Below are 26,182 nucleotides of genomic sequence, written 5' to 3'. Positions count from 1 at the left end.
AAGAGAGATTTTCTTGAATTTTCACAAACTTAAAAATTCTTCAAAATAAATTTAAATCCCACTCCCTTCACTGTACATTTCAAAGGTAAGGCAAACTCTCCTCGGTCATTCAGTCCTATTTCATCTTGTGGGTAGGGTAGGTCTGTATTCCAACTCATTACCATTACAGATGAATATATCATTTGCCTGCAAGTCAGCTCTAAAATTAGGATTTTTTTCAGAGCTTTATTTTAGGGCTAATTCTACTTGAGATTTATGAATAAACATCTGTTGAGAGGTTTTGCAGTGCTTCAAGAAGTTGGTCATCTCCAAATGGTTTGATATGAAGAGCAGAAATGAAGTAATTTTTAAAAGATTTTTCATCACAATAATTTAATTTCTTTTGTGCTATTAATTGGTGGCTGCTGTTGACAAAATCTGGTTAGTGATGAATGCAGAAGTGATAAATGATGAAGAAACTGAAAGCATGCTTGACTAAGTGGAACTGACCTACCTAAGCTATATGCAATAGATAAAAATAAATTATAATACTTGGGTTGTAAGATATTCGTATAACTTTTGATGTAGTTATGCATGAATTGTGACAATTTTCTGATATGCTGAACAAAATGTGCTCAACAAATGGAAAGCTCCGTAGATAACAATTGTGCATTTTTCCAAGAAAAGTATGCATTACCTTGCCTCTTAAGGACAGTGTTGTGGAATATGGAATAAATCTGTTGAAATCTCTAGTTAAATGGTTTTATGTTGAGCAACAGTTTCTCTGGAGGACAACGGACACAGAAAGAATCAGAGAATGAGTGGAGTACTGGAGGGTGAAGAGTGCATACTGCTTGTTTCATGCTGTGAGAAGGAATGGCTGTTATGGCAAACTTGGCCCCAGGAAAAAAAGGATAGTCAACTGAATACACATTATGACTTCCCCAAAACAACTTTGTTACAGAAGTTGAGACTTCATGGAGGTTATTATAGAGTAATGTGGACGTAAAACTGAATTCATTTATATTTTTTTATTTATATTCTATTTTATAACTGGGAAGGTAGACTGGTCCAGAGATCCTTTTTGGCTACGACTCAGGCACAAATATGTACAATAAAAACCATAAAATGGAAATGATTCACAGCTCACTTAGACACTAATATCACGAGTTAGTTATTTTATATAACGGTCAAATGACTGAACAGTGTTTCCCATAGTAGGGTTTTGCTCCTTACCTCATCTATGTAGACACAGAGGGGCATCCTCCACTCTCCTCTTAACTATAGTTAACTCCAAGGCTGTAAGACATTACGGAAAGTTATAGGGTCTGAACTCCAAAAGGGCCCTTTAGTCAGCTTGTTCAAAGCGAATGGACTTCATTGAAACAATTATTGACCACACAAATGAATACCTGCTATGTATCCCTCACAGCATCCTTGTGATCAGTCCATTTTCCATCTTGAGAGCAGCATTCTAACATTTCCCCCTGGAGAAGAATTCTCTTACCAAAGAGAATGCCTTAATAGTAACCTCATTTTTGGGCCCGGCCATGACAAATGAGAATCTGATGCTCACCTGCCATAATATAATGGCTCATTTGGCTTTCCTGTATATGCCCTACTACCTTTCCCCCTTGTACAATGCTATGTATGTAATACCAAACCAAGGTGCATGCTTCCACAGACCTGTACCCTAGCTAGACTGGGCTAACCCCTTGGTAGGATATAGTGCTTTCTGTTGCTTTGTGTACATGCTCCTCACTTGAACATCCATCTGATGTTGTTCAGACAGTGGAAGTGCCTGCCACCCTCCATCTGTAATGGGTATGCCAGCATCAGCTAGTCACTCCCATCACCCACTGGATGGCTCCTCACTCCTCAAGTGACCACATGTGCTAATCAAACCAAGGTTTCTTGAACTGCTGCAGGGCTTTAGGTGCTGCATTATGAGATGACAAAGCTGCTCCCTTTAGCTCCATCCCAGGCCTATCAGCAACACTGACTACAAACTAAGCAATCATCCATGTCCTAGAAGTGAAGAGGATGGCAAAAGCATCTCCCTCCACTGTCACAAATGAAATATTCAGACCAATGGACAATCATCTCATGGGACAAGATCATCCAAATTAAATCCACCTCAGTTAAAAAAAATCTCAATCAGCACATAACTACCACTCTTTCTAGAGCAAATGGGGAGTCAGTCTGAACAATCTACAAAATTTTTCCCTCTTTTGTCTGTCTTACAAAATCAGTTTTCCACCCCCATCTTAATAAAACAAAAAAGATAAGAGTCTTAATTCAGTTTCTTTATTGTTTTTCAGGGATCTCAGGCAATCTCTGGATCTGAAAGATTTCAACAAGCATATTTAGTGCAAAAACTTTAAACTGTTCACAGATGAATTGTGTTATGAAGAAGGAGAACTGGTTATGAGTCACTGAAATGCAACAAGCATGTTTATACTCCAAGGTGTCCTCAAATGATTCCTTTGGCTCAAGTTTGAATATAATTTAGTTCACACCTTGCTGTTTGCCTTGTTTGTTGTACCCAGTTTATTACAACATGCTTACATTTCATAGCTACAGCCTTAAAATAGCAAGGAAACTATGTAATAGCGTATTTGCCTGACTGGCAAACTGCAACACTGTTCGAACAGGATCTGATATGGAGTTGGGATTCAATGCTGTAACTGTCTGATCTCAAGGGGGGCTTAGAGTCAACACTACACAATCCCAAATGGTGTTATTACACTGCATTCTATTCCTGGGTTCTATTCAAAACAAAGTAGTCCAGTTTCGCAACAAGAACACCTCAGTCAGATCCGGCTAAAACAAAGCAAGCATCGACTCCAGGTATCAACAAAAGGTTTTCCCTACATATCAACTGCTGTGACATACACTAATAAAGTCCTGGGTAAGGCCCTAGTTACCTGGGTTGGATTAGTGGTATAGACTTCTGAAGTGCTGGCAAGGGAAGAATAAGTGTGCCCATCCTGTTAGGGAGGGCATGAACTTGAACATAATTCATAGTTGATTCCTAGCAGGGGTTGGGATATGCATAGGAAACTAACCTTAGAGCAGCAGGGGCATTGGCTGAATTGCTATACAGGTAGGATTATACACCAGCAGGCCCTATTGTATGTCTGGCTCTGGGCATTATGAGTGCATGCAGGGAGAGGAGAGGGAAAGTTAGGGCACTGAAAAATGCTCTTCAGAAGCAATACGACTCTGCCACAGGTGCCTCGATTTTCTCAACAGCGCCAAGCAAGTGCAGGAGTTAGCCCAAAGAAGGAAGGACAGTCTGGTAGACCCACTGGACAAGGAGAGGACCTGGGGGCAGACAATGGGCAGCTGCAAGAAGGCAAAAAGAGATAAAGAACTTCCCCTACATTTTGAGTTTTAATTCACAGAAGCTCCAACTGGGCAAAGTTAACCCGGGCAAAATTTCAACGTGATGAAAAACAGAAAAAAGACATTTTCTTATACACAGTAAATTGTCAGTCATGCAAACACTGAAAAGAAAAAAGAAAAAAAAAGCCTGAACTTTCTGAATTACAGCTGGCATAGACATCAAAACCACAGTGGCAGTTGATATCCTACAGGAAGAAACATGACTGAGAAGTTTAAAATCAAGAAAAAGAATCCAATGAATTTAAACATGCACACTTCTTGACCAAGTGTGGGGAAACCTATCCAAAAGTTCCTTTAGCTCCTAGGTATTGTGACAACTGCAATCCTAGTTACCCTGATTGTATGGATGGATGTAAATAACGGCATCACAACTGTATCTGTAGTACAAAGCAACTAGCACTAAGGCAGATTTGACAATGTGGAGCAAGTAACTGTAGCAGTGATGTTGAACAGTCAGAGGTGATGGAACAAACAGCTGTCACTCAGGTTATCTTGTTCACTCTTCCAAGTCCTTTTCAAATAATGAAGGTGAATACCTTTCTGCAGTGCTGGAAAGCCACAATGGCTCTCTACAAATTCAGACCATTTACTCAGTAAACACACAGTGAACTAACTTTCGACAACTCATGCTTTCCAGAACCCACTACAAATACTATATCTATAAGCAAAAAACAGAACACCCGATGTGATGCATTCAAAAGGGCTGAAACAATAAGCATGTGCCTGTTGAGAAAAATACATATGAAATTAGAAATAGACTATCAGCACAAAACCCTGAAGAAGAAACAAGGAAACTCAGCAGAGTGCCCCAAAAGTATAAATACATACAACAATATAACCGAAGACATTTTATTACATGTAATGTCATAGAAAGGGTGATGCACAAACAATACAGAAAGTTAGATAACAGAATTAAAAATGCACAAGTGGGATATAATTATGCAAGTAAACTATGCAATCTGAGTTAAAAACTTGAGTTAAGGGGGTATAAGAAGAAAAGTTGCTTATAAGAAAATGCTTTTCTAAACTTGAAAAAATAAGACAGACACTTAATAAGGTTTTGCAAGGGTAATCTGATGTCTTGGTTTTCTTTATTTGCTTCAGATGATTGTGACTATGTCTCCTCCAGAATCCGCTACTTCCGCTCATTGTGCTCAAGCAGAAAAATACAGCTATAAATGTAGGACCAAGGAAGAAAAACATCCAGTGTTCAAGAAATCTAAATTTTTTCTAGTTTAAAGGTAGATCAGATGACAGCAGAAGACATCAGAAAACTTCTGACTCAAAGGCACCAATTAAGTCAATAACGGAATCTCCAGAAAATGCTTCTGACTCTTCATGTTCCTTACCCAGATTTATAGGTAAGGAATCCATAAAGCTAGCTGGAAATCTAAAATTAAACTTTGCACTGACTGTGGCAGAATTATCCATAAAGTAGTTCTCCTCTCTAGAAGATAAGTTCATCCTTTCATCAGTACCAGTGATTTCTCCTTTTCTATCTGTGAAATGATTACACTACACTGCAGTCTACCAGTTAATTACAACTTACTTGCAGCTGCTTTAAACAGACTGGAAGGAAGAAACATCAACAAGCTACACCTCATACAGTACTGGGGTTCCAGGATTTGGTCCGGTCCTTCACCTACAATTCAACTATGTTCTTTCTTGACCCTAATATCTATGGCATTGGTTTAGCTGGCAATGGTGTTGGGGTTAGCTCAGTGTCAACCTTCTCCTCTTTTAAACTGTAGATTGCATTATCATCCGTTCCAGCAGCATCAGTTTATCTGGCATTGGTGGTGCTGATGTTTATCCTTCAATACTCCGCAACACTGATGTCAGTTGACCAGATATAGGTAATGCCCTTCGAGGTCAGTGGTCCAGAGAATGTGGCCCCCACCATTTACAAGGAGGCTAGGTCAGTTTCACTGTGGATCACATCATGCTTGAATCCTTCCCAAAGTGTGGGGGGCAAAGCCCCCCCACCTATTTTATACATTTTAAACCATATACATAGATACTTATAACTATAATGAATAACTCTTTTTAGAACACAATATATACCCAAACTATGTGGGGGGTTGTGCCCACCCCCCCTTACTATATATACTAACTCCAGGATCGCACTACAATGGGGAAAAGGGCATATACCTTTCAACAAAATGAATTTCAGTTAAGTGAGCTTTCAGTGAAGTGAGCTTTCAGTGAAGTGTGCTCCCTCAAATGAGTTTCAGTCTAGTGAGCTATCTATATCTATATATATATATATATCTACATATATATATATATATATATATATATATATATATATATATATATACATACATACATACACATACATACACACACACACACACACACACACACACACACACACACACACACACACACACACACACACACATATATATTTTTTTCTTGCCTGTGAGCCTTGCCCCTGTGGTTGCCCAGCAACAGCCCAAGACTGAGATGAGCAATAGGCGTCAGTACTGCACTGTACTGCCCCTTATATATGAAAGGTGTTACCCTCAGCTGGATGCCCCACCCATCATGGGTTTGCCCATTCTCCCTGCCTGCATCATTACGTGCCTGAGACACTAACTGAACTCAGGTCACCAGGGCTCTATCCCTCCACATCACTGGTGCAGCCATTCCACAATATTTTTAGTACCAAAGAAGACAAGAGACCTCAGGCCCATTTCTGATTTAAAACAGTCCCAATCAGTTAATTTCCAAATAGTCCATCTGTATGCCCATTCTTCAAGCATTCATCCCTTGCTTATCAAGATGAGATTGAATATGTTCCTTTGATTACGATGTTGACCTGCATGTTGAAATATCATAGAATCCTCAAAGGTACTTTCACTTCTACACAGGAAAAAAGAAGTTATGTACCTTCCATAACGTTCCATGTTTTTTGTCCTTCATCTCACCTTCCTTTTTGCTGATTGGGTTTGGAGCTGATCTTCGGCGCCGACTTGGCCGATTTACTATAGCTCGAGAGCTTTTACTGGCTTGAGGCTACCCCTTATCCCAACATGCCCAGTGGTAGCTACCCAGATCTCATTTGTAATTGCCCACACTAGACATACTTAGTAAAAAAACTATTTTTACTAAGCTCTTATACACCTAAGGTAAGAAGGAAAGAGGAAAAATACAATGCATGGTTAACTAACCTGGTATGTCAGCAGGAAACTCAGCCAGTGTAACCAATAAAGAACTCCTCTCGGACCTCCAGGAAGAGGGGGGGGTGCAAGAAGGAAGGCGAGATGAAGGACAACAAACATGGAACGTTATGGTAGGTACATAACTTCTTTATGTTATGTTGCCCCATCTCACCTTCATTCTTAATGGTTGGGACCGCGTCCCCAGCACCTGGTAATTGGGTGGCTCACTGGAACAAACTCTTCAGGATCGTGGAACCAAAGGATGCCCTATTCCGGGAGACCACATCCACTTTGTAATGAGTGATAAAGGTATGAGGATTTGCCCATGTTGCTGCTGCACAGATAGAATCTAAAGGCAATTTAGCTTGGAAGGCAACAGAGGTGGCTAAGGCCCTGGTTGAATGTCCTCTGGGCCTTCCTGGAAGCGTCTTTTTACGCAAATCATATGAATAACTGATTGTGTCCGACAGCCATTTTGATAAGGTCACTTTTGAAATTGGATAACCCTTCTTTATTGTCAGCAAAGGATATAAACAATTGGTCTGATTTTCTGAGGCCTTTGGTCCTGTGTAAATAAAAACATAATTGTCTATGAACATTCAGTTGATGTAGTCTATACTCTGCCTTGTTGCCGTAATTGGGGAAAAATACAGGAAGCTCACGGGACAGATTTAAGTTATACTCTGAACATACCTTTGGCAAGAAAGAATCCGCATGTGGAAGCATGCTAAAGGAACTAGCGTAATTGCAGCAGCCATTGAGCCCAGGACTTGTAAAACTTGTCTTGCCTGAACTCTCGTCTTCTTTATGAGAAACAGAACTTGCTGATGAATGGTTGACACCCTGTCTAGAGGCAGTTTTGCTATCATGTGTCTTGTATCTAAGTCTACCCCTATAAAGGTAATAGATTGACAAGGCAACAAGGCAGACTTTTCGTAGTTTATTGTGATGCCTAACTGGGAACAAGTTTGGATTGTGTAGTCCTGTGCTTTGATCAGTTGATACTCAGTGGTAGCAGTGAGGAGCCAGTCGTCTAGATATGGAAACACCTGGAATCCTAGACACCTCAGGTGATCCGTGACCACTGCCATACACTTGGTGAACACCCTGGGGGCTGTGGTGAGACAAAGGGCAGGGCCCTGAACTGATAATGACTGGCTCCCAACCAGAAGCGTAGGAATCACCTGGATTGCCTGTCCATTTTTATAAAGTAGTACACGTCCTGGAGATCTATGGAGCACATCCAAATGTCCTGACCCAAGAAGGGACGAATGGACTGTAGTGTTACCATCCGGAACTTCGTCTTTTTTACCAATTGGTTTAGTTTGCTGAGATCCAAAATGGGTTTCAAGTCCCCTGTCATTTTTGGAACTAAAAAGAGCCTTGAGTAAGTTCCGGATCCAATTTGGTCTGCGGGGGCTTCCTGGATGGCACTTTTTTCTACTAAACTTTGAACTTCTAGGATTGCAAGATCCCGAAAACTGGGTGGAACATCTGGGATAGAACGTTTGTCTTCTGAGGGGGGGAGTGAGAAAAGGGAATTTTGTAACCCCTGCATATTATCGACAGTACCCATGTTTCCCTCGTGACAGATTGCCAAGCTGCTGGGTAAAGTGACAGTCTGCCCCCGACTGCCTCCAGAGGTGGACAGCCGGGCCTCCTTTCAGGAGTGCTGGAAGGGCCTAGCAGAGAAAGTATCTCTGTTGCCCAGCTGTTGCGGACCCCCTCTGCCACGAGGGCGTCATCTTCCATTGTTTCCCCCTCTGCCCCTGGGGGAAAAATCTCCACGTGTGTCAGGCGAAGCTCCCTGGGATTTTCAGAACCACATTTTTTCACTCTTCTGACCTTTAGGATAGGGTCTAGATGGAGTGGAAAAACAGACTCCTATGGCAGAGAGAGTCTTGCCATCCTGTTCACACCTGGTGAGTCTCTTTTACCTGAGGCCCAAACAAGGACGAGCCATTGAAGGGGTTGTTGGTAAATGAAGACTTAAAAGTTTCTGCAAACTGACAAAGGCACATCCAGGAGTGTCTCCGCAAAGCTACTCCAGTACATGCTGCCCTACTCACTCCATCTGCCGCATAAGAAATGAGCCTCATGGAGGAGTTAGCCACAGAGGTCAAGGTTGCAAGCTGGGAAGCTGCCCTGTTCGCAACTCTCTCAGCTGTAGGATCTTACAGGTATCTCCTAGCTCCTTCAGGAGATCCTACTGAAGTCATGTGAAATGAGACAAGTAATTCAGCGACCTGAGAGTAAAGGTTGCTGAAGAAAACATACGCTTTCCATACCTGTCCATCGTACGAGACTCTGGCGGATGGACAGATGAAGAACTTTCCACAAGTTCCTTCTTAGTGGCTGCTGCCACCACCATGGCATCAACAGGGACCCCTTTGGAAAGGAAGCCTTATCCTCGGGAGCAGTAATAAATTTATTCGGTCTCCTCGGAACTGGTTCCATGGTCTCTGGAGTGCTCCATGCCTTTCGACTCACTACAGACAAAAGTGGGTCGAAAGGCAGAAACACCCAAGAGGTGGAGTGTTGGGAATCAAATGCATCCAGGTCAACAGACTCGTCCACAGAAGGGGATACGGACTTCCAGCCACCCCTCTGTCTAAGGATTTCCAAGATGTCTGAAAAAGAGACATCCCTCAGAGGGGGACTGTGGGGACCCTTCAGATTCATCCAAGTCTGTATCACAAGTGATAGACTCAGGGGAGTTTAGATGCTTCTTCTTACATTTCTTCTTCCGAGGGACCTCCTCTGAATGTTTGAGGGAGGTTTCAGAAGAGTTGGGGTCACCCAGTGGGGCATCCTGGGGCACAGGTTCCCTACGCTTGGAGGCAGGAGAAGGGACAAAGGCAGGCACAGGCACCGAGGGAGAAGGAACCAATGGAGCCAAGGGTGGAGCAGTCTCAGGAGACAGCACACTCTATCACCTCGAAGGCGCCAGAGTCCCGAGTCAAAGGAGCCGCTGGCTCCGAAGAGCCCGGAGATCTCCTGCGAATCGGGAATGATGGCTCTGAGACTGATGTGGGAGCCAAGCTCATCTGCGCCGAAGATCTGAGAGAGAGAGTGGGGTCAGACAAGGGTCTGACACCACTTCCCCCCTTGGTGCCAGCGAGAGAACTTCAGTGCCCAGATCCCTCGACGGACAGACATCTAGGAGATCGGAGCAGTTGTCGGAACTGATAAGGGAGAAGAAACCGGAGCTGATGGTTCCACCACCACAACCTCCATGGACTCCAGCTCCGAGCTCAAGAGAGTTGGAGGAGGAACCGATGGAGAAGCTGGATGGGCCGAAGGAGCCAATTCCTTATGGGCTGGGCTTGAAAGTAATTTAGCAAGTGCCTGTGACTTGAGGAGCCTGTTGACCACTCCACATTGTGATCCGAAAGCCTGGAGGACAGAAGGGAGTGTGAAGAGGACCAGTGGGCTGCCCGCTCCACGATGCAGCAAAGGAGATTGTGGAGCACAGTGTACCAGCTCGAAAGGAGGAGACCTCGATCTTGGCTCCGAGGACACAGATGGAGCCGCCGGAGACTTAGCATTGTTGGATGCAATGCTGGGACAAAAGGAAAACAGGACCAGCATACAAGGCACCTTGAAAATAAATTTATTGATTGAGGTTCTTGAAAAACAGACCGGTTTTGGCAAATATTTAACAAAGCCTTCTTCAGTCCACTGAAGAAGGCTTTGTTGAATATTTGCTGAAACCGGTCTGTTTTTCAAGAACTCAATCAATAAATTTATTTTCAAGGTGCCTTGTATGCTGGTCCTGTTTTCTTTTTGTTTGAATACTTTGCTCTTTGGGAACCTGCAGCTGCCTCACTCACAGAGGTTGTACTATATGCAATGCTGGGAGTCAACAGAGCCAAGCTTTTCAGTGATTTTTGTCTGTTCTGAACTCGGAACCAATGGCTCGGTGTGTTTCTCGGACAATTTAGCTGACTGAGGACTCAGATGAAGAATCTTGAGGGTTCTTCAGGAGGCCACGTAAAATAAGCTTATTTTTTTTCTCTCCTGCAGGACTCTGGAACTGAAAGCATGACAGATCGAGCAAGAGTCCTGCAGGTGAACAGCCCCTAAACAATAAACACAACTCCTGTGCCCGTCCATAAGGGACATTTTCTGGCAACATGAGTCGCATTTTTTAAACCCAGAGGGTTTCAACACTTTAGACATGGTAAACACTAGACAAAAGGAATTTTTCACATTGCAGGAAAAAACAGAGAGCAATCAGTTAACAGCACACAACAACTAACTGCAACCAGGCTGTAACAGGTAGCAGTAACAAAAAAGGAAGAATTTTTTTTTTTTTTTTTTTTTTAAGGGAAGAAGAAAAGGGGGAAAGCCTCTAACTTAAACAGCGACTCCCCCGATGGGAGAGCCTCTAACTTAAATGGCTATCCTGGAAAGGGTGGGGGAAAAAAGAAGAACCCTCTAACTTACCGCTAAAAGCCGTACTGTTTGAGAAACCACAAAGTTTATTTAAACGCTAAAGTACAAACGTTTTTCGTCTGACACAATGGTTAGACTTTTTCAGAATAAAGCTTAAACAGTAACAATTAGTTTTTCAAAACTATATATATACTGCCCGCCAAATACTCTAATGATATAATCGTTCCGTAGGTATCTTAAAGGCACATACTCAAAGTTCAAATTAGAGATAGCCATAAATCTAACTAATTTAAAACCACAATGATTATAACAAATTACATAATATCCTATACCTTATATTGAAATTGAATGCAACAACAACTATTTTTAAACAAATAAATATATAAAAAAGATGTTAAGGACTTGTATACCAGCATCCCACATCAGCAAGGCATAGAATGGGCCACAGCTAGAATGAGACAGAATGGGGCCCCAGAAGATGAAGTCATATTAGTGCAAGAGGTATTGGATGTGATTTTATCATATAATTTTCTACTGTTTGATAATCAATTTTACATCCAAAAGAAAGGAGTAGCAATGGGATCCCCCTGTGGATCGAGTTATGCCAACTTAGTGATGTCACATTGGGAGAACACATATGTGTTTGGTAATCAAGCCCTGAAACGTATGGTCAATTTTTATGTGAGATTTATTGATGATATATTATTAATCATTGAAGGTGATGAATCTGTAGCAGCTAACATAGTTGATACACTTAACAATTCTACCGATTTCCTGCAATTGACATATAATTTTAGCACTACCTCAATTTCATTTTTGGACGTAAATCTAAGAAAAAATGTACAACAGGGGGTATATGAAGCAAATATTTTCAGAATGCCCACTTATTATAATAAATTTCTCCATTTTTCTAGTGCACATCCAATGCACCAAAAAAGTCTATAATCAAAGGCCAGTTAGTAAGAGCTGCATGCATGATAACTACAGACATTAATTTCGAAGAAGAATGTCTAAATTTAAAACAAATGTTTTTAAATAGGGGCTATCCTACTTCCATAATAGAAGAATTAATAGAGGAAGTGACATCTAAGAGAAGTAGTGGATACTTTAAACCTATATTAAAGCAGAATACCAGAAGACAGTACAGTCCCTCTATGTCATGGTGCAATGTAGAAACACAGGGTCTAATACAACAACAACAAAGAGACACAGAATTTCATTTAGCTTGTGTTCTTAAATTTTCGCTTGATTACCGATCCATAAGAGAAATTTTAATAAAAAATTGGGCATTATTAAAAGATGATAACACCCTTATGTCCAAACTGGGAACTACACCCAGGATTGTTTGGAAAAGAGGTTTGAGCTTTAAAGAATTATTACATCAACAACAACCCACACATTCTAGGACATCTAATAAGGGGATGATGCAATGTGGTAATTGTTCTTACTGCCACTATATGTCATTAGGTACTAATATCAACATTAATGGCTTTAAGTTAAGTACAAAAGGAAAATTTAATTGCAACTCGGAGGGAGTTGTATATGTGGCAATTTGCCAAGGTTGTCCATCTTTCTACATAGGTAAGATGGAACGCAGGTTGAGCGATAGAGTTTACGAACATCTTAGAAGTATCAACCTGCAAAAAGAAGATAATGCCTTAGCTAGGCATGTTCTTGCCTACCCTTATCATAAGTTTCATTTTAAAATAATTGATCAAATTACACAAGATGTTAGGGGAGGCCCTTTTGGCCTTTTATTAGAAAAGAAGGAGCTATTATGGCAAATAAAACTTAATGCCTATTCTGACCCAGGCTTGAAAGAAAAATGCTCCTTAATGTGTTTATTAAAACTTAGAAGTTTGGACAGGTAAGGTCCAAATCGTATACATTGTTAGGGGCTTTTCAGATAATTTTAGAATATAATTTTATTTATAAGGTTGTAGTATGGAATTTATTCAATTTCATTTGTTAAGCATAACTGTTTACATAAAGTTAGTATCTCATGTGGAAGTTAAATATTTTTAACATTTTTAATATTATTTAGGGTACAAGAAGTAGTCATTGTATGAGAACTTCCTTGAGAGTTAGTTTATTCTAGATTGGTGCATCTATATGTAGTTTATTTAATTATACCTAGATATGTACAGTTTTTTTAAATATGAAACGTACTATTATGATTTTCGCAGGTTGTACATTTTATTCAGTAATCTACAATCTGTATATACTAACACCAGCATAAGATTTTATATTTTGATTTTATATATTTATTTGTTTAAAAATAGTTGTTGTTGCATTCAATTTCAATATAAGGTATAGGATATTATGCAATTTGTTATAATCATTGTGGTTTTAAATTAGTTAGATTTATGGCTATCTCTAATTTGAACTTTGAGTATGTGCCTTTAAGATACCTGCGGAACGATTATATCATTAGAGTATTTGGCGGGCAGTATATATATAGTTTTTAAAAACTAATTGTTACTGTTTAAGCTTTATTCTGAAGAAGTCTAACCACTGTGTCAGACGAAAAACGTTTGTACTTTAGCGTTTAAATAAACTCTGTGGTTTCTCAAACAGTACAGCTTTTGGCGGTAAATTTGAACAGTTTGTTTTCGTCTTTTTTGCTGTAGTAACCCTCTAACTTAAACAGGCTCTAAGGGGAAAGCAAGGCCTGAGGAGAAAAAAACGACAGCCAAAAGCACCACAACAAGCAGGGAAAGGGGTCGTTAAACTAACAGGGGATAGTATACACTCTAACGAGTCAATACAACCACAAAAAATTTAGAAAAATAGCAATAAATAGAAAAAAAAAGCACAATGTATTTAGCCTGAGCCAGTAGTCGCAATCTCGATGCAAGCGGCAAATGAAATCTGGGTAGCTACCGCTAGGCGTGTTGGGATAAGGGGTAGCCTCGAGCTAGTAAAAGCTCTCAAGCTATAGTAAATCGGCCGAGTTGGAGCAGAGGATCGGTTCCAAACCCAAGCAGCAAGAACGAAGGTGAGATGGGACAACATAACATCTCTCATTATCAGTTTTGTTTTCTCATCTTTGGTCTCATTTCAGTCCCAGTGGTATTAATTACATGCCCATGGTTGTAACCCATCTGTGACTACAGGGTACTGATATGTTCCAATATATGGATGACTGTCTCCTAGCTGCAGCATCCATTCATTTGGACAGACAGTGAACTTGGAAAAGTCCCAGATACATCAAGTTCAGGGGTTGACCTTTATAAGTGTATACTTTAGATGCATGAACTCATAAGACACATTTGCCATTACAGAGGATTCAAGCTTGCCAGTATGTATTATACTGGTTTCTCTTAAGTAAATAAGTCATCACAGCAATATGCCACCTGGCGCTATGTTTTTCTTTATGGCAGATGCCAAATTCACGCTTCCATATGCCAAATTCCATTCAAGATTCTTCAGTGGACCTTATATTCAATAACTCCAAGTTCTGGACCATCTTAGTGCTGTAGTTGGGTTGCCTAAATGCTATAGGTTTCACCTCAGTTGGTTGACCAAACTCAGCAGTGTCCTTACAGGCAAGTTGTTCAACCTGGACAGTCCTTTTTTCCCTTCTCCACAGCTAGCCACCAGCTCACCTCATTCACAGAGCATACCGGACTCAACACAGCCTCCCCTGGGCTCAATCCAACCCAAGTCCAGGGCCAGTGAAAAAAACTGAGGACACTGGTGCAGTGTCATACTACTATTACTAGGAAGTGTGTACTATTCCACCCCATGCTCCATGGGAGCCTTGCAAACTCCACAAGTGCTGTCTTTGGGAGGTGAATGTGTGCTTTGTGCAAGTACAACCTCCCAACCAAGTGGTACATCACCTGCAGCACAGATCTTGTCAGGCTCATAACACTAATACTGCAACAAGCCTCACCTGCCTGCCTTCCTAGGATAGGCAAGCTTACGCTGGTGTCTCACTCCCATCCTCCTTTGAACCCTGGACAGTCTTGTGACAATTATAACAGATGTTTCTACTTTTAGTTGAAGGGGAGCACTTCAGAGGTTAGATGGCCCAAGAAATATAGACTCTTTAGGACAACCTCCTATGAGTCAAGACTTTGGACAGGAGACAATTATTTTTCTCTTTAGGGCTTTCAGGAGTTCCTTCCCATTGGGAGCACTGTCTGTTCAATCCAACCACATGGGACTTGTCTGATATATCAATAAATGGGAATACCCCCGTAACATGAAGCTATGAGGAGGGTTTTGGTGGGACAGTCAGCGTAATTTCTCATCACCATTCATAGCCTGGGGGAGGTCACCTGTATTTCTGACAGGATAGGTCACTGCATGTTGATATACCATGATTGATCACTAAGCTCATCAGCTGTAAGAAATATTTTATGCAAATGAGTTAAACCCTCTAACTTTAATTATGGCCATGCTTCTTTGTTCCTGACTTCTTTTGACATCTGCAAGGCATTTCTCAGAGATGGTTTCTTACTTCAATCTCTCCTACTGAAGCCAGCTTTCCCTTTGGACACTTAGTTTATGTTAGACATGCTGGTACAGTACATTTTGACCCTGGAAGATTTGACCCCAGAATTAACAGATTCCGAAACTATATCTGTAAAAGTTTAAATTTATGGACCTAACATTAGTACAGTATAAAAACCAGGACAACATCTACAGAATAAAACAACCATTAAAAACTTCATATATGCTACTTAAACATTAAAATCTGCTAGATTCAATACCAGAACTGACAGCAGTACATGAGAGTACGAGATTAAATCAAAGAAAACAAACCATATGCAAAGAATGTATTATATTACCAGCATGAAATCTTGCTAAAATACCTGCCTGAACTGATTTTACACAGAAAATGTACTGCCAGCATTAAGTCTTGAGCTCCTTCTTGTGCTATTATGAGATGCAAGGTACGTGTTATTAGTAAAGTAAAAGAAATGCAGTTTCATCACAGCTCACTAAAAAAATGTAGCTAGTGCCACCTGCTGGCCCCCATTAAAATAGCAATAATAAAATTAATGTTTGAGATAAGACGACTGAGTTCCGCTGTGGCGACCCCTAACCGGGAAAAGCCGAAAGACACACACACACAATAAGACGATCTGAACTTAAAAAAAAGTTACAAAACGCTTGTGCATACATACAATTATGTCATGCCAATCACACAAATTTAGAATACCTACGTGGAGCTGCTCACAATTTCTTAATGGGCTAACTAAAAATGAATAATGTTAACTTCCTAATTAAAATTCCAAATGTATTTTATTGTACACGTTAAAAACTGTAATTAATTAAATTAATAATATTTACATATTAAATAACATGTTAAATAAATTCACATTTACATATTAAAATGTTAAATATATTAAACTGTTAAGTAAAATTCCTGAGTAAAATATTAAAGTGAAATGCTTCATGCTTGTCAAATATATAAAATCCATTGACTGCCAAAATTATATATCCCTTGGTCGGAAGGAGATATGTGCCTCATCGAGACTGCATATTTGCTGACCTCATCAGATGATAACATACTGAAAATTCAAAAGCTTGAAGAGAAGTCTTAAAATGCTTCTTCACATCTTTGCTTAGTTTAACAGAAGCATGTCAGAACAGAGTAGGAATGGAAACCAAAAGAAAAATAGACAAGAAGCAGACAGCAACTGAAAGTGAAAAATATATATATACATATCTTTAAAAAGGACCACAATAAAGGAAAGACTGGAAAGTTCAGAAATACAGCGGTAAGCATAGAAAACACATAGACCTACACGCTGACCAACATATGACACAGGAATTAAGGAGGGGAAACTGAAACCAGAAGATGAAAGAATAATAATGGTGGCCAAGGTAGTGGGCTACACACGTTAGTTTACAAAATCTATTGAAAAAATGAGAGAAACAGACAAATGCTGGTTCGGTAAAACAGAACTGGAAACAGTTGCACATCTTGCTACTGGGCATGATACACTCACAGCCAAGGGTTCCTAAACTGCAAGGCACAATAATGTGGAAAAATTATAAGCAGCTGAGAAGACCTGGAAACACAAACAACAAAGCATTGTTGACAGTGATGAAGTATGGATCACATGGGATCACCCAATAACAAAAACTGAAGAAATACTGGCATATAGATATAGTAGTCCCAGAAAAAAGACAAAAGTTGCTATAGCCAGAAATTATAAGGCACTTATCAAGATACATAAAGTCATAAAACACCAAGATTTGCCTGCAGAAAGGAGTGTGCTATGAAAAAAAGATATCCTGACAGTTACAGCAGGAGCAGCAGGACTATTAAAAGGAATTTACACTTGTGCTTAGGTATGCTTCCAATAAATGTAACTCCATATGAACTGCAGAAGGGGGCAATTTGAGGAACATTAAGGGTGCTGGTTCATGGCTAACATCAAAAACTGAAACACTTTAATCGTAATCTGTTTTAGGAAAGAGGTCCATTCCCATCATGGTATTAGAAATCCAAAACATTTGGAGAAATTTAAACAGACTTTTTAGTGCCTGTCACACCTTACTGAGAGATCGCTTGAGATGATTCTTAGGTCCACTCAGCTAACCCTCCTTACGTGACCTTTTAGAAGGACACAGTTTCCTTCAGAACTAATACTTCCTTCACAGTCTCTAACTTAAAGCACCTACTCACTTGTTAGTCTTTTACTCTACATGTACAACTCAAGGGCAGAACCTCTACTTCTTGGATGCCTACAGACAAGCTCATGTACTATACTGACAGAACTCAAGTCATAAATGAAGGGAAACATCAGCTTTATGCATCCTTTGCAAAGGGCTAAGAAGACAAGAAAGTGTGAAAAACACTCATTTTGATAGTTTTCTGATTTTACCTTCTTTTGCTATACTAATGCAGTCTACCCTTAAGCACCAATATACCAGAGCTGTCTCTACATCACACCCTTTTCACACTGCCACCTCAGATGGCATTTGTGTCCCAGTAACTTGGTCAAGTGCAACTACCTGTATAAAGCACTATAAGTTGGATATCATTTTCAGGTCCAGGTGGGGTCATGAAGATTAAGGGTATGTTTACACACACTAGCCAATGAAAAGGATTAGCTAGGGACTTTGTCCTTTACAGTACTGCAGAATGATCACTTTAGTTTCAGATATGAAAGTTATGGGTGCTGTCCATAATGCTAAATTTGTAAGCAGAGGTCCATCTGCACTATCTACTCTCCTTACTGCTCCCCCCACCCCCAACTTGCGCTCAATAGTTCATACTTGTTTGGAATTGGAGACAAATAGAAGGCAGTACTGCAATGTGGGATAAGGGATAGAAATGTCAGTCTGAAAAAGTGTTACTCACCCAACAGTGCTGATGCCGGAGGCTTCAATAATGAATTTTGCTGCAGACGCCTCTTCTTACAGATTCTGCATTATAAGTCCCTATGACTTTGATTACTTTTATTAACCAAAAAGGTATGACCAAGGGTCAATTAACCTGCATATTAACATAACCCCCGAGAACACAATGTTTTGATTATAACTGGGTTTATATTTTATTTCTGCTTTCCAATGTTACAATTTAGTCATTTAGTAAACTGTGCATGTTGTAAAACAGTCCATACACAAGTACTGTTACTGAGTGACAGCTCTTCAGACACAGAGCAATTAAAACCTCAAAACTTATACAAAGCAATGTAAAAGTACAATAAAGTGTGTCACAATATGGTCAATATTGGTAGCTGCACCCTGAGGAAAACTTAAAAATATAAAGATTTGCTCTCTAGTTTCATGGAACTGCAGCAGCACAAAGAAAACAAAAGCCAACATAAATATATATCTCCTGATGTGACCATCCCATGTAACACTTGTCTCTGGCCATAGACAACACTGCTGGAAAGGCAGTCAACTTTACACTAGCTATCCTTTGCAAAGGTGGATAAGAAAGCCATGTGTGCCACCCTAATCTTCAGAAGACTGATCCTATACTCCATAACCTGAACAAGATATTGTGAGTGCTGGAAACATCATCTTGGAATTATAGCTCTGCACATTTGCTGACTGAGCCTTAGTGCTGTCGACATGTCAGAGGCCAGCTATAATGTGATGGTACTAGGATCATCTGCTGGGTCATCATATGGTTGGAATACCAATTTTGGGTGCAGTGTGCTTCTCTGCTGCCATAGGGAAAGCAGTGCTGGTGAGTTCATGCATAGGAGAGTTCTTTGAAAGGTAACGTGACTGCTGATGCTATACACCCTGCATCTTAGGTGTGGGTGAGGCCATGCCTTCGCCCTGAACAATGGGCAGAAAAGACTACCTAGAAAGGAGACAGGAAGTACCTGGGCATTACCTGACTGTGACTTTCTGCATCATGACATCATCTTCAGATCCTACATAGTTACCAATATCAACCAACTGTCCTGACCCAGCTTGTACAGAACACAGTGATTCTGAATACCCATACCAAATGTGACGCCCTATGCTATGCATGCAAGCAGTGGTACCAACTATGCAGCTACAAAACACAGACATACTTTCACTATTATTCATGTGGTGCCTGCCTGATGCACCTATAGGAAACATATATAGTAGTGTCTGCGGTATGCCAATACACAGCTGATATATAGACATGTAGTATGGCTACTTACCTGGTGTATCTCTCTCCAAGAGTCATGAGAGTTGTCCATTCCTGGAACCTATGCCCAGTCCTTGAGGTATGATATCTATGCCTTCATCATCTCTATACAGGGACATTAGAAGCTCCTCATCAGTTTAACTTGCACTGGGAGGTTGACCCCACCCAGTGATTCACCCCTCTGTTGCTATGTCACACATTTATTTTTATTTTACTTAAGTTTGATGACCGGGGAAGTCCACTGGGGCAAGAAGAGCCTGTTTTCAGTGGAGGCCCAGGGAGAAAAGCTCCACAATAATTGCAAGTTACATTTCACATGTTACAAAAGGACATAGTTCATAAAGCTAATTAAACATTTACATATAAGCTCCATGATATTTGCAATTGGCTTGTCACAATGTTACAAAAATGAAAAGACATAATTTAATACAGAAATTTCAACATTTACATAAAGTAAAAACAAAATGAAAACTCCAGCAAAGCTAGAACTTCCACTGAGTGACCTCCCAATCCTCTTGTATCAGAGGCACATGGGATATAGGCGAATGATCCTTATGAACATCAGGTGTTTCAGCTAATTGGTGATTCTGAATGCCCATGACTTGTTTAGTCATTTTAATGGACAATTTCAGGCCAATAAAGCCAAACCCTTAATAAAGCTATGGATACGCATATTTCGGCCTTATGACCTCATCAGCACAGCACAAGCAGAGAGTTTGACTAAGCATTAGAAACACAGGGCTGTTATACTCAGCTGATGTCCATTGTAATTAGGGTCACTGCAACATTTACATAACGTGAACATTTTAGTTATAAACTCAATTGTAGGTTTAGCATTTCAAAATATACAGCTACTACTCATTAGTAGGTTAGGAAAATATTATCCATGGAGAGGGTAATAGTATAATTGAGATTGGAGAGTATAGTACACTAGATATTAGAGAGAAAATTAGTTTTTGGTAGGCGAGGTATTGTTTTGGGTGGGATGAAGTAATAGTAGAGGTAGTTGGATGAGTCAGTGCAAGGTGGAATTGGGGGGACTAAGTTGGAGTGTAGCTAGGGCATTCCCATTTGGAAGAAAGATGAGAGAGTAGCTGAGATTTGAAATTTGTATGGTTAAGTGGGTTGCATAGGTGTGGGGGGAGAGTGTTCCACTGTTTAGCTAAGGAGTGGGACAGCAGTAGATGGCCAGGAGTTTGTGCAGGTTTGTTGACCTGAGGAGATTTTGTTTTTTGGATCTGACTGAGCGGTTGGGAATGTAAGGTTTTAAGGAAGTAGCAAGAGCTGGGCAGGTGGCAAGTTTAAAGATGAGCTTGTGGGCAATGGTGAGTTGTAGGTAACTGAGATAGTTGGGTAGTTGAAGCCAGTTGAGGGTGTGGAGGGATGAGTTTTTTGAATTGGTTGCAAATTTGGAGATCTTGTGGTGGCAGGATTCATGTTTGGACCGAAGGCCAAGATGGAGATTGGTGAAAAAAGGGGCACCATACATAAGGGAGGGGAGTAGGAAGGTGGATGCAAGAGTTTGATGGGTAGAGGGGCTTAGGAAGCAGTTGTGCCTGTAGAGGAGACCTAACTTTTGGTGGGTTTTCTGGATTGCGGAGTGGATGCGGGTGTCAAATTTTAGTTCTTCATCAATAATGAGGCCAAGAAGCTTGGTGTTGGGAACAATTTCAAGGAGGGTGTTGTTTTGGCTCTGTATGGTGAATGTGGATTTGTTAATGGAGTTTTTGATAGGGGAAAAAAACATTAGTTTTGTTTTATTTGCATTTAGTGCCAGATGGTTAGACTGCATCCAGGTTTCTGTTTTGGAGAAGTCTAGTTGGGTTTTTGCTAGGAGCTCAGAGGAGGAGAAGGGTGAGCAGATGATTGTTGAGTCATTTGCATACTGGATGATAGACAAGTCTGGGACGGATTGGTGAAAGTTGTTAATGAATAGGTTGAAGAGAAGTGGGCCAAGAACAGAACCTTGTGGGACACCTGTGTTTGTGGGAAGGAAGGAGGAGGTTCATCTAGTTACAGGCCCACCTTGTGAGTATCCCTCTCTCTCTAACAAGCATTTCCCACAGGTACTGGAAGCTTGCTGCAGAATGGTATTCTCAGCTTAGCTGACACTGTCCAACCTCTGCCATCCACCCCTGTAACAAGAGAGATAGCTGTAAGCCAAAGACAGTTAGGAACAGTAAGTTACCAATTACAAGCAATGGGTCGTCATAAATATACATAACATATTGGAAAAAAAAATAAATATACATAACAATATAGGTTTGGGCAGGCATAAGAACATAGTAGGTGCACAGATGTGCCAAGGTACAGACAGTGGGATACTCCAGTGACACACCAGATGAGTGGCAGAGACAGACCTACATGCTTACAGCTAGGGGGATGTCAGACAAAGTCCCACAGGGATACACAAGTGTAGGATGGGTTTCACTGACTGCATAAGTATGGGACACCTCTGTGCGAACATATGTCAGTAGGCTAGTGTGGTATGACACTGAGGTTACACATGGAGGCCACCACACAGTAAGCCCACAACACATATGTGTAGGATAGTATGTGGATAGGCAGTCCTGCTAATAGACTGTTATCTCTCACCTACAATGTAGATGTTCAGCTACATATACTAGTTATGGGTTATATGCAGGCAAAACGTGCAGGTAACTATATTACAGACTAATGTATGTCCCTAAACTGTTTAGGGCAAGGGTCCATTTTGGAAGATGTATGCCAGTCTTTGACCTGGCCAAGCTGCTGAGTGGGGCCACTAATATCTCCTGGACTACTGAGCAATGCTGACACTTGTATGATGACTTGCGGTGCCACAACTCTGAATTTCCACCAGTGGGAAATTGAGGTTAAGGAGGAAAGGCCTGAATGGTACTGCAAGTATCTGTACCATAAACGTCTTCTGCTATCTTGCATGTACAACAGGAGTGTATTCATGCACTGTCTGTATCTGACATACACCTACGTACCTTGTGTCTTTCAGTACAGGTAAAACAGAAGGCCACTCATCTTAGCTTCCACAAGAGACAGCCAAGGCATGTGGATCTGCACGGTTAATTTGCAAATCACCTTACATAATAACTTGTACTATATTAACTGTGCCACTTGTAGGGCATCATCAGTAATGTTATCCCATTTCTTGTGTCTTCTTCATGCAGGTTATGATCACGCCAGTGAGCCACAATCACATCAGATGCAGTAACTGCAACTCTGGCTAAAGCTGTGGTGGGCAACAGGGATGGAAGTGCCTCATGGGGAGGATATGTGATTGACAGAACAAGGGCCTGATGGGTAGCATCCCCTATGCCACTCCTAAGGCATACAGCAGATGCGATCAACATGCAGGCTGCAGTTTTCAGGCCACCGTAACAGGGGTGTGGGCTTATGTCACTGTCCATCCTGACCCATCTGAACAATCATTTTGGTCATTATGTCATACATCCAGGCTGATTGGTAGCCAGTAAGCTGTCTGTAGCTCACCCAATCCTCAGGCAGGTGTATCCTGCTTCAACTGTGTCACAATTCACCTTTTGCACATTGTCAAATGTCATTCAAAGTACAGCATAAACAGGATGCTGCACTCCTGTGTGCACCATCCTTCAGATGAGACATTATGTACCAATGCTCCATCTGATTGAGTTGCTGGTAGCCCAGGTGGGTGTAAAAGATCCCATGACACCAATCGAAAATGGTTGGGGAAGGTCCTTGATGACCTGGCCAAATGTCCTCTCCTAGTTTAAATACCACATTGGGTCTCCCCCCATAAAGGGGCTACTACCCCAATGAGACTAATCTGGTCAACAAAGGTTAAATAAAACTGATATCTTTAGTACTACTGCATGCACAGTCAGCCATTTGTCCTTACTTTTTTTCGGTTTGTGTGGCCCCACAGATTACCATGCCTCACCTTGCCTCCAAATTTTCCTATCACCCTTCTAATCATCCCTCCTCTTTAAATACATATATACATAGTTGTTCCAGTGATCAGATTTTGCTGATCCCTGGGCTTTGTATTTGGTTCCTGTGTTCCTCCATTTTCTATGTGGCCAGAGAGAGTTTCTTTACTCACCAGTGGAAGTGGGGAGTACTGAGCTGCTTGTTTGTCCTCATAGGAGTGGTTAGAGACAGCAACTAGTAATTTGTTGGCCATTTTGGGTCATTTCCTGTTTTTTCCAGCCCCCTGCTATAAAGCACACGTTAGCGCGGAGTTGCCACTGTTGCACACAAGAGCAGCGGCGGTTAAACAAGTTTAAACTATTCGGGCTACCTAAATTCCACTCTTCAAATTTTCCCTTAAATCTACCTTCCTCGAACTGTACTGCCGATCTAACCAGCGTATCCTATAACTAAAAACTTCATCTCTACTTGATTCCCAAGTAGACTATTCTCTATCTGTAAAGCCTAGCACTTGCTCCTACAGTACTTGCACCTTGATAAAGCACTATTATTATAGATAGTACCCCACCAGCCTAGAACCCACATCCCCCGGGGTCTTTTGTAAGTTTTCTATCTATTACTTCTAGCATGTCGAGGGATCAGTTGCTAGTGTCCTCCCCTGCTCAACTGGTGAACCTGGGAATATTGAGGCAATGTTACAATTGCCTCATGTACACAGACAATCCTCTCCTTCTCCCACAAAACACAAATACATGCGAGAGATGCAACTATACGGCCAAACTGGAGGCTGAGCTCTCTCAACATAGGACTGGCAAGACCAGACAGGAGGAGAAGGTAACCACACACACTACATACCCAGTCACACATAGTACCATCACAACTTCAAATCATACACATAATCACACAAAGACATACTCGGAGGCTCTGACCAAAAATCTACCAAAACAGCAGAGGCCTCCAAAGCAGACACCCAAACAACTACCACCTCAGGACCAAACACATGCATCACATAGACGACACAGTCAGAGTATCAAACAGTCACAGCCCTTAAGGCCAAACACAATGCCAGACACACTCGTCATTGGTGACTCCATAGTCAGGCACACTGACGTCCCGCTCACCAGACTGAGTAAGGAGAAGGTCACAGTAAGCTGCCTGTCGGGCGTTAGAATCCGCCACATAACGCAAGCACTCAGGTCTCTCAACAGCAAGTACAAGTACGACTCAGTCATTGTCCATGCTGGTGTCAACGACCTGAGACGTACCTCCTTGGACTACATGAAAAGAGACATTGAGAAGCTCTCTGATTATGTAGCCCAGGCAGGTATGACCCTGACCTTGAGCAGTATCCTACCTTCACCTAGAATGATGCCACAATACAGTGATAAGATGATCAGCTTTAATAATTGGCTTAAATTTTGGTGTCATTCAAAGGGGATCCAATGTCTGTCTGCCTGGGATGACATGCTGGACAAGCCACGCTGCTTCACAAGGGATGGCTTGCACCTGTCACCCCTGGGCTTCCGGATATTGGCAAAGGCTCTTGCCACCCCATAGTGCCTTTTTAGGCAAGGCTCAAATTCTAAACCTACCACCCTAGAACACAAAAAAGGAAAAAAACTAAGGGTAATGCTGCTCAATGCCAGAAGTCTCAATCTCAAGATGCACGCACTCGAGGCCCTTCTCAGTATGGAGAACATCGATGTCTGTGCTGTGACAGAAACCTGGTTCAAGGCTCCTGAGAGCACCCCAGCACTATCAGGTTTCACCTCATATCATGCGTTCCAGCCCCAAAATCCGGACAACACCAAGAAAGGAGGGGGGGGGTGTCCATATTCATAAAGGACACACACACCTCAAGGTTGGTGGCTACACACGATGCATCGGAGACCATCCAGGTGCAATTAACCATAGGCAAGACTGCTCTGCAATTTGTAGCATGTTACAGGCCACCCTCTCAAACTCAGGAACCTCACATGGCCTTCCTGAAAACACTGGAGGGGATAAATGTATCTCCAAATACCATCATACTAGGTGATTTCAACTACCCTAATATAGACTGGGAACACTACTCAAGCCCAAGCACTCTAGCCCAAAGATTCCTGGAGTTCATAAACTCAAATGCCATAGAACAACTAGTCACCATCCCCACAAGAGGAGAAAACATACTTGATCTCATCATCACGAACATGGGATCACAATGTTCAACACCGGAAGTATACCCCTCACTGGTGAGATCAGATCATAAACTAATCTCGCTGGAGGTCCTCATCCCGCCCCCACCTGAAATAAAAAAGACCACAGTGAAAAACTTCTCAAAAGCCGACTTCACACTTCTAAAAACTAGTGTGGTCTCCTTTAAGGCCCCTGAGCCAGTGGTAAACATTACTCAAACCGCTGAATCACTTACAAATGCCTTCTACCAGCACCTACAGGACTGCATGGATCAGGCAATCCCAAACAAAACTAAGACTCTTTGTACCAAAGGCAAGCGTCCAGTCTGGTGGACCCCAGCCATAAACAAGCTCTACAACAAAAGGAGGAAGCTACTACAAGATAGAGCAAAATCCTTGAAAGGTAAGACACCTTTGATCATTATAAGTAAAAACTAAGAGCTCTCATAAAATCATCCAAGGCAAATTTTGAGAGAAAGATCGCCAAGGACTCAAAAGACAATCATAAGGCCTTCTTTAGCTATGTTAGAAACCTAGGAGGAAACTCCCAG

General features: G+C 41.4%; 1 protein-coding gene across 1 annotated transcript in view; it reads right to left on the bottom strand.

The window, feature by feature from the left end:
- AGBL3 (AGBL carboxypeptidase 3) overlaps positions 1-26,182 on the bottom strand; it is a 1,419,881-nt gene that overhangs the window by 171,259 nt on the left and 1,222,440 nt on the right. The window lies entirely within an intron of this gene.

This window comes from Protopterus annectens, chromosome 11.part0 (assembly GCF_019279795.1).
Source record: "Protopterus annectens isolate FY-2018-M chromosome 11.part0, PAN1.0, whole genome shotgun sequence".
Taxonomy (NCBI): domain Eukaryota; kingdom Metazoa; phylum Chordata; order Ceratodontiformes; family Protopteridae; genus Protopterus; species Protopterus annectens.
Note: the sequence above shows the minus strand (reverse complement) of the source record. Positions and strands in the feature narration are given on the sequence as shown.